General features: G+C 45.2%; 1 non-coding gene across 1 annotated transcript; it reads right to left on the reverse strand.

The window, feature by feature from the left end:
- Positions 1-12,632: 12,632 nt before the first annotated feature.
- Positions 12,633-12,704, reverse strand: trnae-cuc (transfer RNA glutamic acid (anticodon CUC)). The gene has a single exon. It is a non-coding gene; the product is annotated as a tRNA-Glu (tRNA).
- Between the last annotated feature and the right edge of the window lie 2,153 nt (positions 12,705-14,857).

The raw sequence follows: 14,857 nt of genomic DNA on the forward strand, positions 1-14,857 counted from the left end.
CAGTTATTTATTCTGGCCACATTCGGAATACTACGTGCAGTTCTGGTCGCCACACTACCGAAAGGATGTGGTTGCTCTGGCAGACTGTACAGACAAGGTTCACCAGGACATTGCCTGGTCTGAAGGACTCTCGTTATGAGGAGAAGTGGCATAAACCTGGATTGTTTTCTCTGGAAAGACAGAGGCTGAGGGGAGACCTCGACAAAACGATGAGACACACAGATTGGCTGGACAGAGGTGGGAGGGTAGCTCAGTGGTTTGCATTGATGCCTCACAGTGCCAGAGACCCGAGTTCGATTTCAGTCTCAGATGACTGTCTGAGTGCAGTTTGCACATTGTCCCTGCACTCATCTCTCATGTCTGCATGGGCTTCCTCCTACATTCCAAAAATGTGTAGGTTAGAGTGGATTAGGCATGCTAAATTACCCATAGTGTCCAGTGACAGGCAGGTTAAGTTTGATTGTCTGTGTGTAAATTGCCCCTGTGTTCAGGAATGTGTATGTCAGGTGCATTAGTCGGGGGTAAATATCAAGTAATAAGGGTTGGGGAATGAGTCCCTGTGGTATAATCTTTGGAGGGTCGCTGTTGACTTGTTGGGCTGAATCTTCTGTTTCCACCCTGGAGGGATTCTATGATAGTCAGAGGCATTTTTTGCCTCCAGGATGGAAAGGCCAACTAAAAGAGGGCACAGGTTCGAGACGAGAGGGTACTGTCTGGGGAGAGGTGGTGGTGGTGTGGGGAATTCACACAGAGGGGTGGTGGGGGCTCCTGGAACGCAATGTCATTGGAGGTAGTGGAAGCAGGCACCTTAACAACGTTTAAGGTGTATCTTGATATACACATGAACGGGAGGTGAACAGAGGAACAGAAACCACACATGGGCAATAAACAGCAGGTTCAGTGTATTAGATTCCCTACAGTATGGAAACACGCTCTTCGGCCCAGCAGGTCTACACCAGCCCTCGGAAGAGTAACCAAGCCTGACCCATTCCCCTATTCTATATTTACCCCTAACTAATGCACCTAATATTATGGGCAATTTAGCATGACCAATTCACCTGACCTGCACATCTTTGGATTGTGGGAGGAAACCCACGCAAACACGGGGAGAATGTGCAAACTCCACAGAAATCGAACCTGGGTCCCTGGTGCTGTGAGGCAGCAGTGCTAACCACTGAGCCACTGTGCAGCCCCATTGCAGGTTTCCCCCACTATCTGAAAGTAGAGCATTCGTACGAAATCTTTCGTAAGCTGACATGGATACAGCGAAGAAGCAATTACCATGAATTAATTTAGATTATGCCTTTCTTTGCAAAAGCGAAAATCGTCTTCGGATTTCTTTTGGTTTGTGAAAACAGTTATTAATGTAGGTCTTTCGTAAAAGTCAAGTAGTGTAAAGGTAATTTTTGAAAAGTGGGGGATACCTTAATGCTGATGGAGGGGAGATGGGAGGCAATGAAGAGGGATGGGTGGAGGCTCAGGTGGAGAATAAACACTGACAGAGTCCAACTAAGCAGCCCGTCCTGGCCCTGTGCTGGAGACTCAATGGGACAGAGACAAATGTATCTATTTCAGGTATACCTGCAGTATGCTCCATCCAGGATTTTCTTTTTTAAATGTCCTTCATCTGCTTCAGTTTTTGGGGCAGATGAACGGATTCCCCCCGGTGTGGACCAGGAGATGATGCGACTGAGTGAAGCCTTTTCCACGCTGAGTGCAGGTGAACGGCCGCTGCCCAGTGTGTAAATGCTGATTAATGTCCAGTGCAGGCGGGGAAGGGAAACCGTACTTACACTCCCTGCCTTTCCACGGTTTCTCCATGGTGCAGGTGTCCTCGTCTTTCTCCAGGTTCAACGATCAGTTGAAAACTCACTCACACTTACAGCATGTGTATGATGTTACTGGTGGACCCTCTGATAATTGGAACACTCTCATTCAGTCTGTAAAGCATGTTCCAGTCACTACTCTGGCGTGTGGGTATGTGCGACTCTGAGTTTCCAGTCACACTGACGTTTACAATCTTACTAAGCAGACAGACCGCCTCATCCTTGTTGTCAAGGCCATCAATATCCACGTCCTGGTGAGTCAAGTGACTGACAGACTTTGATGTGATGTTTGGTCTGAGATTTCTACCTTCAAATTCTTCTCTTATAATATTCCTGTGAAAAGAGATTGCAAAGGTCATCGCTGTCAGTCCACAATAGATAATCAGAACACACAATCCTAGTTTCTGTGGAACATTCTTTCCTGGATATCAAACCTACAGCTCAGCGAGCAAACCTACACCCTAAACATTCTTTCGTCTCTTAATACCCAAGATCTTTGTGCTGATCTATATGTAAAAGTATACCAGCAGGGTAATGTGGTGGATTGCATGCTCCATGAAGAGTTCACATGGACTCAAGTTGCTGAATGGACATCTATCATGCGGTATTGACGTTCTTATTGATGATATACAATATGCTGCAGTACAATATTACGAGACCACAAACAACTGCAAACCAGGCTTTTAGAGCCACAAACATTCCATCGAAAATGTAGCATATACCCCAGACTTATCTATCTTATATTAACACACGGTTGTCTTAGATTCCCAGAAGAGTCGGATTTATGTCTGAATTTTTGTAAAAGAAGCCGTCGTTTTGGACTCCTTCCATGCCATACTGACTCTATTACTGGAAATACATCCATACTACACCAGGATTCATGGATCAATGACATGAGGCTTATCTTTACCCTCTTATAATTGTCTGTTGCATAAATATTTCGACGAATGCCAATACTTTTCACCATTCATAGAGTCAGAGACGTAAAGCACAGAAAAACACCCTTCATTCTAAATTGTCCAAGCCGACCGGATATCCAAAGTTAATCTTGTCCCATTTGCCAACACTTGGCCCATATCCCTCTAAATCCTTTTTATTCATATACCCATCCAGATGCCTCCACTAGCCTCCACCACTTCCCCTGGCAGCTCATTCCATGCATGCACAACCCTCTGCATGAAAAAATTGACTGCAAGGTCCCTTTTAAATTTTTCCCCTCTTGCCCTCAACCTATGCCCTCTAGTTGTGCACTCCCCCCATCCCAGGGAAAAGACCTTGTCTATTCACACCATCCACGCCCCTCAAGGTTTTATAAACCTCTTTTTAAAAAACATCACTCAGCCTGCGACGCTCCAGGGAAAACAGCCACATCCTATTAAGCCTCTCCCTGTGGTTCAAACCCTCTTACACTGGCAACATCCTTTGAATCTTTTCTGAATCCTTTCAAGTTTCACAACAGTCTTCCTATTGGAGGGAGTCCAGAATTGCACACAATATTCCAGAAGAAGCCAACTGAAACCGATCTTTGCAGAGTCTGCTCCCTGTTTGGATTCATACTCTCTGCCTCCAGTTGCTGCAAGTGAACAGTGCTTACCCCCTTCTCTCGCCCTCCCAGGATGAGGAATGGAAAGGGTGAAACATTGCTTTGCTCCCAGACTTTGCCCAGAACAGACAGTTTCCCTCTGAAGCTCATTGGATAACGTTTACATTGTGATGCCCACAATGGTCTGTGTGTGTGTGTGTGTGTGTGTCTGTGCGCGCGCACGCGCGTGTGCGCACCACACCTAAGGTAGCCAATTGGATTCGCGGTGGTTGGCAGTGACATTCCTGCATTTCCAGGCTGACTGTCTCTCATTGCTCGCGTCACCCAGTCCAGGCAGTGCCGTGACAGGGGATTGACCAATGGGGAGCCCTGAAGGACCAGAATTTGCCGGGTCCTTATGCCAATTAGAGCCCCTCTACTTTCTGAATGTGCAAGTTGGACCATGAGCTTCTGAAGCTACTGCTGTTCCTCTCTTTCTGAATGAAGATTGAGCTTCACCCCAGACTGCAACTTCTTTTCTCTGTCCAAACATCTGTGAGTACACCACATTCTTGTTGAAGTAAGGCATCTTTCCTGACCATCACAATTAAAGGGGTGTCTTCCCCCTGATATTCAAAGGGATGGTCAGTCAGAGAAGGGCAGGGTCACATCTTGTGTTGTGTGGCATGTGTGACAGCTGCAACAAGATGTCCAAACTCCTATGCTCAATACTTTGACTGATGAATAGAAGCAGGCTGAAAGGCTTCTTCACCACCCTGTCAACCTGTAACTCGACTTTCTTGGAACTATGAACGTGCAGCCCTAGATCTCTTGGTTCGAAATACTATAAATGAAACAAATGCTTGTCGGAAGAACATTATTATTTGGTACTTATCTCTACTCTAATTCACTATCTTATTTAGATGCATGTTTTATGGCTCTCTAATCAGTATAGGTTTGTTATTCTTTCCTGCCTTCAATATAGCACGGAATCTATTCCATACTCCAAGTGCAGCCTCACCAACATTCTGTATAACTGTAACATAAATTCCCAACTTCTATACTCAACGCTCTAACTGATGAATACCAGTGTGCCGAAATACTTTTACCTATGATTCCACTTTCAGTGAACTGTGAACCTACTCCGAGATCCCTCTGTTCCACTACAGGTCCAACCATTCACCATGAAACTCCTACCTTGATTTGACTGTCCAAACTGTGAGACCTCACGGTTATCTATATTAAACTCCATTTGCTATTAACTTTAAATCTGTGCAATTTAGTTTTTGACTCCTTCCCACCCCGGGAAAAAGACCTTTCCTATTTACCCTATCCATGCCCCTCATAATTTTATGAACTTCTATAAAGTCACCCCTCAGCCTCCAAAGCTCCAGGGAAAATAGCCCCAGTCTGTTCAGCCTTTTCCTCGCGCTCAAACTCTCCAACCCTGGCAGCGTCCTTGTAAATCTTTTCTGAACCCTTTCAAATTTCACAACATCCTTCGCTTAGCAGACAGCCAGAATTGCATGCAGTATTCCTACAGTGGTGTAACCTCTGAAGACGATTTTTAAAAATACTTACAATTATGGTATTACTACAAGGAAATCAAATCAGTTGGGCATGACATTCCCACAGCAATTTGTCTTGGCTGTCCTTCATTAATCGATGCTTTTCTTGTAAAACAATTTGTGGCATGTGATTGTTGAAAGCGTGTGCAACATTTTCTCACCGTCCCTCATGTCCCTTGGACCGAGTAATTGACTACATGCAAGAAGGCAGCTGAGGGTCAACCCCACAATGTAATAGGTCTGGAATCACATGGTCCCTGTGCACGCACAGGGTTGATGAATGGTAGATTTTCCTCCATAAAGGAATAATTTCGCAACAATCATTCAATAATGGTTGGAGACACAGAACAGTTCTGGCAGCGTCTATAAAGAGATTAGTGTTAATGTTTTGTGTCCAGTGGTCCTTCAAAAGTGACTGGATTCAAAACATTAACTGTTTTCTCTCCACAGATGCTGCCAGACCTGCTGCGATGCCCCAGTAATTGTGCCTTTTGTTTCCGATCTCCAACATCAGCAGTTCATTGTTTTCATCAATAATGGTTTCCTGGCGGCCAGTACTGAGATAAACTCTCACTTCCAGATCTTTTTATTAGTTGAACATAAATTCCACTAGCTGCCATGATGGGATTTGAATTTTTGTTCTCAGGAGACCTAGATCTCTGGGTTACTCAACCATTATCACTAGATCACAATCTTCACTTCAGTCACAATTTTCTCCTGAATATTTTCCTTTATTCATTCATGGGATGTGGCACTTTATCTCCCAGAAAAGCCAAGTACCATTTCAGAGGGCAGTTACGAGTTAATCACATTACCGCGGATCAAGAGTGACACAATCGCCTAACTGGGTAAGGACTAAAGATTTCCTTCCTTCACAAGATAGGTCGTTATATCAATTGCTAAGATCACCAAAGCAGCGACAAGCTTTATATTCCAGATATATTAATTGATTTCAAAGTGCATCGGGGACATAGCAGCATGAATTTGAAACACGAGATGTTAAATCCAGTAACAATGCCAAAATGCCACCAACTCCGTACAATCTCTAATTTTCCAACACTGATTGGCCTGTAGTTGCCAGTTGTATCCTTTTCCCCTTTATTATTAACTATTCAATTCAGCCCATTGAATCAATTCTGCCATTTATTCAGATCACGTTTGCTCTGGTAAACATCATCTCGACTTCCCTGCCATTTCCCCATAATCCTCAATTCCCTCACTGATTAAAAAAAATCTGACAGCCTTGAATGTACTTAATGACCCAAGCTCAACAACACTCTGTAGTAACATGTTCCACAGATTTACTGCCCTCAGTAACAATTCCTATCTGTCTTCAACATGCAATCCCTCATTTGCAGGTTATTCCCTCTGGTGCTAGACTCACTCACAAAGGTAAACTTTTCCACATCAACCCTGTCAAGTCTCCTCAGAATCTTTTATGTGAAAATAAGGTTACCTCGAAATCTTCTAAATTTGAATAAGTACAGGCCCAACCTATTCACTTCTCTTCATATGAGATTCTTTCCATCCCTGGTCTCATCCTGGTCAACCTTCTCTGGACAGCATCCAAAGCCAGTATATCTTTCCTGAGGTAAAGGACCCTCCCAGTGCTCAGTTGTGGCTTGACTGGTGCCTGACATAGGTTCACTATAACCTCCCTACGTTTCTACTCTATTTAAAGGGCAACCTCCCATTTCCCTTCCCTATTATTCACTGAACTTGTCTGAAGAGATGCATGGATATGGGCTTCCAAATCCCTCTATTCAACAGCTTTCTCCATTTAACATTCAACACTTTTCCTCCTGCCAAAGTGCACAACCTCATTTCCCCACATTCTATTCCATCTGCCAAGGGTTTGCTCATTTGCTTAATCTGTCTATAACCCTCTGCAGATATTTCATGTCATTCTCACCACCTGCCTTCCCATCAACCATCTTTTCTGCAATCTTGGCAATAGTGCATTCATTTTACTTATCCAAGGAATTCATATACATTTTGTAAATAATTTTGGCCCCAGCACTGATCCCTGTGGCACACTACTAGTTACCATTTGCTATCCTGAACATTCCCCTTATCCTAATTGTATCATTGGTTAGCCAATCCTCTATCCATGCCTCTCTGCTTATTATTTCATGAGATGTGAATATCATTGGCTCTGCCAACAATCCTTCCCAAACTATCCTTGAAACAGTGGTGCTGAGCTGCCTCTTAAATTGCTTCACAATTATGATTTGGTCTGCAATAATGTTCAGCAGCGAATTCCAGGATTTTGATCAATAACAAAGAAGCAATGCGATATATTTCACAGTTGGAATGCTGTATTCACACTCACGTGCTCTTGGTGGTTGAGGTGGTGGTTGGAAGGTGCTTTTGAAGAGCCACCACTTAATCAAGCCAGACTGATAGATTGTGGCCAGAGATTCTGCTTTTTGACTTTCCTCATCAATCTACATTCTTTCCAGCCAAGTTTTTAGCCTCAAACTGCCACAGAATGCCTCCTGTTATAGCTTCAGTCAACTATAATAATATGACGATTCTTGGGTTGATTTTTCACACCTGAGTGCAACATAAATACAGATCATTGTTTCCAGCTTTGGTGGAACAAAAAACAGCAAATTGGTGGATAATTACAGTTAGTGCAAACAAAGCTAGCGATCGATAAAGATTAACCCTGTTCACTTCAATGGCTAAATTACATTTTGAAAACCAAGTACATTCAGACAACATGTCAAAGTGATGCATAGGAGGAGAAATGGGGCATTGAAGAGGAGTGAAATGATTGCTTTTGGTCACCGCCACCATTGTCCGAAAAACATTTTGAAAGGATTCTTAAAAGTTGGGCAAAGAAGTGGAGTGGTATAACTCTTCAGACACCGCTAAGTGTAAGACCACTTTCCATTGGAAGAAAAATACATTTCTTATTTCTAGAAGAACGGGGAAACAAACGGGGAATAAACCTGAATTGGGAGCTCTTTCTTATTAAGGACGTTCCTTAACCACAGTCTTGGTTTAGAGCATAGGTTCTTCATCAGGAATGAAGTTGGTCCAAGGGGGCTGAGAGATAATTGGGAAGGGGATGGGGATGGAGGGGAGGTAGCTGTGAATGAAATAGGTCGATGGAGGTGGGGAGAGATCAGGAGAGGTAAGACAGGAGGGTGGAGCGAATAGGTGGGAAGCAAGATGAAAAGGTAGGACAGCTCAAGAGGCCCATGCCGAGTTGGAAGGTTGGATATGGGACAAGGCGCGTGGTGTGGGAGTGAGAGTGAGGGGAAATATGGAAGCTGGTGAAATCGACATTGATCCCATGTAGTTGGTGGGTCCCAAGTCGGAAGACAAAGTGTTCTTCCTACAAACGTCAGGTAGTTGTAGCTTGGAGGGGGATGCGGCCCAGGACTTGCATGCCCTTGACTGATTGGGAGGGGGAGTTAAAGTATTCAGCCACAGGGCGGTGGGGTCGTTTAGTTTTGGAGTCCTAGAGCTGTTCCCTGAAATGTTCTGCAAGTTGGCATCCAGTCTTCCCAATGTGGCAGAGCAATGGACATATAAGTAAATTTTATAAACAAGTTGTATAAATTTTAGCATTCCAGAGTTATTATCTTCAATTAAATTAAAGAAAATTTTAATTAAATTGGGTGACTGCATGAAAAGTTTTGTTGGTCAGGCTCAACTCATCACCTTCAAATGAGACAATGCCATTGATTGCAGTGAACTGCTCTTTTTGCTATAAAACCACAAGTTCTTCATGTGTTTTCACAACTTACTGGTATTCACACCTGCACATTCAATGTCAAATTCTGACCTCAGAAATGAAATTACACCGTTAATATTGTCTTACAATATTCAAACAAACAAATTACTAGCACACAGTGAATACCAAGTCTGATTAATATGAAAGCAAACTTGAACAAAAATATATAAAATCAAGATGGGAGATAAAAAATGGGGGAAGGGCATAAGGCAAGAAATGCAGCAACACAGAAGGTGCTCCTCCAGGTAGTGTATTTTACCAACGACAACTGCTCAATATAAACAATCACTCTGACATCCTCCGGTTTTAATGTAAACCATAGCCCCACACAGTAGGTAACATTCAAACAAGTTAATAGATACAAGCCTTGAGCAAATCCAGCCTCCAGCTGGGCTCACCGCTTCTTGGAGCTTGGACCTTCCTCCAGCTCCAAGGGGTATTGAGCTCCTGAGCTCCAGCTGCCACTGCCATTCCTCCACTGAAGAAGCTTTGGGAAGCAGATGCAACGGCAAGATACAGAACAGAGCACCTTTGCAAAGGAAAGCAGCTTACGGAGACATTGAGCAATAGCATCACATGGTTTTGACTCATCGACCTCTGGGTTATGTGCCCAGCACACTTATGCTGCACTACTCTGCTTCGGTGCTCCCTGCAGCTGGATTGTGGATCAGTTTAAAGTAGATCCTATATCTCTGATAACATCGCTACACAAGGCAGTGAAGAAAGGTTTAGGCACACTGGCCTTCATCAATTAGGGAATTGAGTATAGATGTTGGCAAGATATGTTGTAGATATGCAGGACGTTGATGAGGCTGAACCTGGAATATTGTGATCAATTTTGGTCCCCTTGGTATCGTGTGACTTCTTTGAGGAGTAAGTGAGGTCAGCAGATGCTGGAGATCAGAGCTGAAAATGTGTTGCTGGAAAAGCGCAGCATGTCAGGCAGCATCCAGGGAACAGGAGAATCGACGTTTCGGGCATAAGCCCTTCTTCAGGAATGAGGAAATCGTGTGACTTCTGACTTCTTCAACTCTGGGTTTGTGTTGAACTTGGTGGGATACTTTGTGCAACTCAGCATGTTTAAACAGTATCGCTCGGAGGGATTCATTTGAAACTTTTCAGGAGGTGAGCTCAACAAGATTGAACTATTCAAAGTTACTTGGAGTCTATCTTAAACTTACATCAGGACCAGTAGTCAGAGACACGTACAGCATGGAAACAGACCCTTTGGTCCAACTTGTCCCTGATGACCTGAAATCCCAAATTAATCTCGTCCCATTTGACAGCACCTGATCCTGTGTCAGCTCATTTCATATATGTACCATCCTCTGCATGAAGAAGTTGTCCCTTTAATTTATTTCGCTTTTTACCCTAAACCTATGCCCTCTAGTTCTGGACTCCCCCACGCCAGGGAAAAGACCTTGTCTGTTACCCTGTCCATGGCCCTCATGAATTTGTAACCTCTATTAGGTCACTCTTCTGCCTCCGATGCTCCAGTGAAAACAGCCCCAGCCTATTCAGCCTCTCCCTGTAGCTCAAACCCTCCATCCCCCAGCAACATTCCCGTTAATCGTTTCTCATAGAGAAGTCAACGTTTCAGTCCTGAATAAGGGTTAATACCCAAAACGCTGACTACTTCACATCCTAATGCTGCCTGGCTTGCTGTATTCTCCCAACCTCCTGCTTGTCTACTTCGGGTTGCAACATGTCGTGGCTCAGTGGTTACCACTGCAGCCTCACAGCGCCGGGGACCCAGGTTTGACTCCAGCCTTGGGTGGCTGTCTGTGAGGAGTTTATACTTTCTCCCAGTGTCTGCGTGGGTTTTCTCTGGGTGATACTGTTTTCTTCCATAAATCAAAGATGTGCAGGTCATGTGGATGGGCCATGCTTAATTGCCCATAGAGTTAGGTCCATTAGTCAGAGGGAAATGGGTCTGGATGGGTTATTCTTCGGAGGGTCGGTATGGACTTGTTGGGACAAATGGCCTGTTTCCACACTGTAGCTAATCTCTTCTGCACTACTTTTGTCTCTTACGAATGGCAGAGTAGAGTCGACGGGCCGAATGGCCGAACTTCTGCTCCGATGGTCTTGTGGTTTTAGGTTTCTCTGGATCATTTCATTGGCAATGTGCAGTCAATGAGCAGCAGTGTCCACTGACAGCAAAGCTCATAGGATCGTAGAACTCCTACAATATGGAAACAGGTCCTTCAGCCCAACACATCTGCAATGATCTTCAGAAGACTAACCCACTCAGATCCATTTTCCTACCCTCCATAAATTGCACACAGACCCCCAAAGGTGGAATTATTCCTGGGTTCCTGGTGCCATGAGGCTCTCCCCCATGTGGACCACCAATGGGCTAGCAGGTCGGAGGAAAGAGCAAAGCCCTTCCTGCACTCGGGCAGAAGAACGGCCTCTCCTCTGTGTGGACCCACTGGTGTCTCAGCAGGTGGGAAGAACTGCTGAAGCCCATCTTGCACTTGGGGCCGGAAAACAGCCTTCCACGGTGTGGACCAACTGGTGCGTCAGCAGGGCAGAGGAATCACTGAAGGCCTTCCCAAACTCAGGGCAGTAGAAGGGTATCTTCTCTGTGGGCCCATTGGTGCTTCAGAACCCTTTCAAATTTCACAATATCCTTCTGATAGGAGGGGGACCAGAATTGCACACAATATTCCCAAAGTGGTCTACCCAATGTCCTGTACAGAAACAACATTACTTCCCAACTCCAATACTCAGTCAGAGGATTGCGAAAGTTTTCAAAACCCACAAAAAAACAAACAGGAAAGAATGGAGGGACAAACCGAATTTTTGAGAGTCAGCTTGGAAGCATCAATGAGAAATCGGCGGACTGGGTTTATTGGGGACCCGTTCTCCTTAAATACACTATATACGTATTTCTCTTGTGCTCTTCGTAGTTTCTCTGTGCTGCAGTGTGTAGTGGCTCGTTGAAGTAATGTCCTGATGCAGCTTCGATTGTGGGTGTTGGGATGATTGCTTCTGAGTTTAAGTATTTGGTTTGTGTGTGTTGTTTTTCTGTAGACGCTAGTTTGAAGTTCCCCATTGATTGTTCGCTCTACTGTGACGTCTGGGAATGGCACTTAGTTGTTGTTCTCCTTCTCTTCAAACCAGGAGCCCCCCTCAGGCCCATAGTCTCACCACTTGGAACACCAATATACAGACAAGTGAAAGGCCTCCAGTGAAGACTAAAACACTAAGTCGCAGATTCACGCCACTCCATTTACTCCATCCAAGAATCCCTGAACACCAAAGACACCAAGATAGAAGATGATGGAATAATGATGCCCTTTGACATAACAACTCTGCTCACATCCATTAACATCAACGTGGCCAAAGAAAACTGTAATCACTACTCGAAGAACCAAAGTCACAAACACAGCACCAACTTCATCAGCAAAGATAACACTGTCAAGCTCGTGGAGCTGTGCCTTACCACCCACTTCATATTCAGTAACAAGCCCTACAAACAAATCAACGAAACACCCATGAAGCCACCAGTATCAGGATTCCGAGCAGAAGCAATAATGCAGAGACTCGAACAAACAGTCCTTTCAATGATCGAACCCAAACTTTGGGTCCGCTACAGTGATGACACTTCTGTCATCCAAAAATGAAACAAAATAGAGGAAACCTACAACACCACCAACAATCTCCTCACCGGCATAAAATTCACAAAAGAGGAGAACAACAACAAAGTGGCAATTCTAGATGCCACAGTAGAGCGAACAGTCAATGGTAAATTTAAAACAGCCTCTAAAGGAAAACAACGCACGCGAACCAAGAGCTTAGCTACAGAAGCAATCATCCCTACACATACAAACAAATCTGTATCAGGACACTATTTCAACGAGCCACTACACACTGGAGCACCCAGGAACTACGAAGACGAATCAATAACTGTACAGCGCATTTCAGAAAAACGGGTAGCCAAGAAACCCCCAGAAAAATGCTTCCCTGACCGGGAATCGAACCCAGGCCGCGGCGGTGAGAGCGCTGAATCCTAACCACTAGACCACCAGGGAGATAGCGATGCATGTTATCAGATCTACTGAAAATGACTTACCTGCCCGGAAATCAAACCCGGGCCGCGGAAGGCAGAAGGCTTTCACCTGTGCATCCACCAATGTCATTTCTTATGAACATTGCTCCCGATGCGGTCTCCTCTACTTTGGGGAGACTGAAGACTGCTCGCAGAGTCAAGTCACAGTGCTTGAGGGAGCATCTCCAGGGCACCCGCACCAATCAACCCCATCGCCCTTTGGCCCAACATTTCAAACCCCCCTCCCACTCTGCCGAGGACATGCAGGCCCTGGGCCTTCTACATCGCCGCTCCATCCCCACCCGATGCGTGGAGGAAGAACGCCTCATCTTCCGCCTGGGATACATTCAACCCCCAGGACATCAATGTGGACTTCACCAGTTTCCTCATTTCCCCTCCCCCACCTTACCTCAGTTGCAACCTTACAGCTCAGCGCTGTCGTCATGATCTGTCCTACCTGCCAATCTCCCTGACCACCTATCCGCTCCACCCTCCTCTCTGACCTGTCACCTCTATCCTCAACCCCATTCACCTATTGTACTCTTTGCTACCTTCGGCCCAGCACACACACACCCAACTTATCTCTCCACCCTGGAGGCGACCTGCCTCTATTCCTAATGAAGGGCTTTTGCCTGAAACGTCGATTTTCCTGCTCCTCGGAAGCTGTTTGACCTGCTGTGCTTTTCCAGAACCACTCTGATCTAAACTCTGGTTTCCAGCATCTGCAGTCCTCACTTTTGCCTAACCAGTGAACCCAGTGTGCCGATTTCACATCAACAAACTGACACAAGCAGACGCAACGTGTGCAGAAACCCTAGCCACATTACTTTACATTCAAGACATCTGGGAAATGATGTCCAGACAACTCAGCCCTCTCAGCATCATGGTAGCCCACAAACCTACCAACACACTTAAACAGCGGCTAATGAACCTGAAATACCCGATACAAACAACCAGAAAACGAATGTTATTTACAAAATACCATACAAAGAAATATATACATGAACTCTGCCGCACAGTTCTCTGTAGCAAGAAATGCTGGGATGATATAAGGAAGATTTTTTTCAGCCAAAAAGAATCGGCACTGACTGGACAGTCATTTAAAATCAACGCTGTCAGGCCAGGATGGAAGATCCAAAGGGATGAACAGCTTTCATATTTCCTGAAGATTTACAAAACTGAGACTGGGTTTTGGTGTTTGTTCCCTCTCCACTCCCAGGAGCCGCAGTGGTTGGGGCGGTGAGTTGGGGAAATTGAAATGTGCCCGTGAGCAGCGTGTGGGGCTCTTTCAGCTTCCCCTCCTCTGACAGCGCTGTGGCTTGAATTTGATGTTCTCAGGGACACTTACTGACGCGAGACAGTGAAAAGATTCTCGTTCCCGCAGATCGGGAATTCAAACCGTATGCCGGCTTCAGGACAATGAGAAAGATTAATTGGGGTGTGTGAAGAAGCTGTGAGCTGCATTTCAAACAGGTAGGTGGAGTCAGATGCGTCATCCATTGCGCCCCTGGCACTGTGCGTATCTAACGCCACCATGCTGCAGAGCTCTGACGTGAACACGGACATGCGCAGCAATGGGAATATTCACAAGGTGAACAGCCAAAGATAATCACCGTCACTGATTCCCTTCCATTGTCTCAACTTTGTAAAGCAGTATCTTTCATTGGGAAATAAAACACCTTTGTTCTTCGGTACCTGCTTCATTTCGATCACGACTTCATGCCCCTCACTGTTCTAGTCTCATTTCCAAACACTTGACTCATTGCCTCAAAAGCAGCTCTGTGGGTATCTGCTTGTTCCACCCTGACAGGCAGTGGGTTGCAGATTCCCGACCAGTCTCAACGTGATTGAAATATTTCAACCCCTCCACTGATGTGCGTCTAAAAAAAACCGTGGAGCAATCTCCCTTTCTTTCTGACGACAGTTCTCAACTGTAGTCGGCAGGGTTCACACCTGCGTGGGGAAACCGCAATGGATTTCAAGTCTGTCGCATTAACCACTCGGCCCACGAATACAGAACCACACTGACAGCTTCATTTCCCAGGTCTCTCTGTCTGTGGAGCTGAGAAAGGGTGAATCATTGCAGAACTTGTTTGAATCCAATCACTTAACAGGTTTCGAAAGTGTTAAATATCT

This window comes from Chiloscyllium plagiosum, unplaced genomic scaffold, assembly GCF_037043375.1.
Source record: "Chiloscyllium plagiosum isolate Xiang-an unplaced genomic scaffold, Cpla_swu_hap1 HiC_scaffold_27, whole genome shotgun sequence".
Classification (NCBI taxonomy): Eukaryota; Metazoa; Chordata; class Chondrichthyes; order Orectolobiformes; family Hemiscylliidae; genus Chiloscyllium; species Chiloscyllium plagiosum.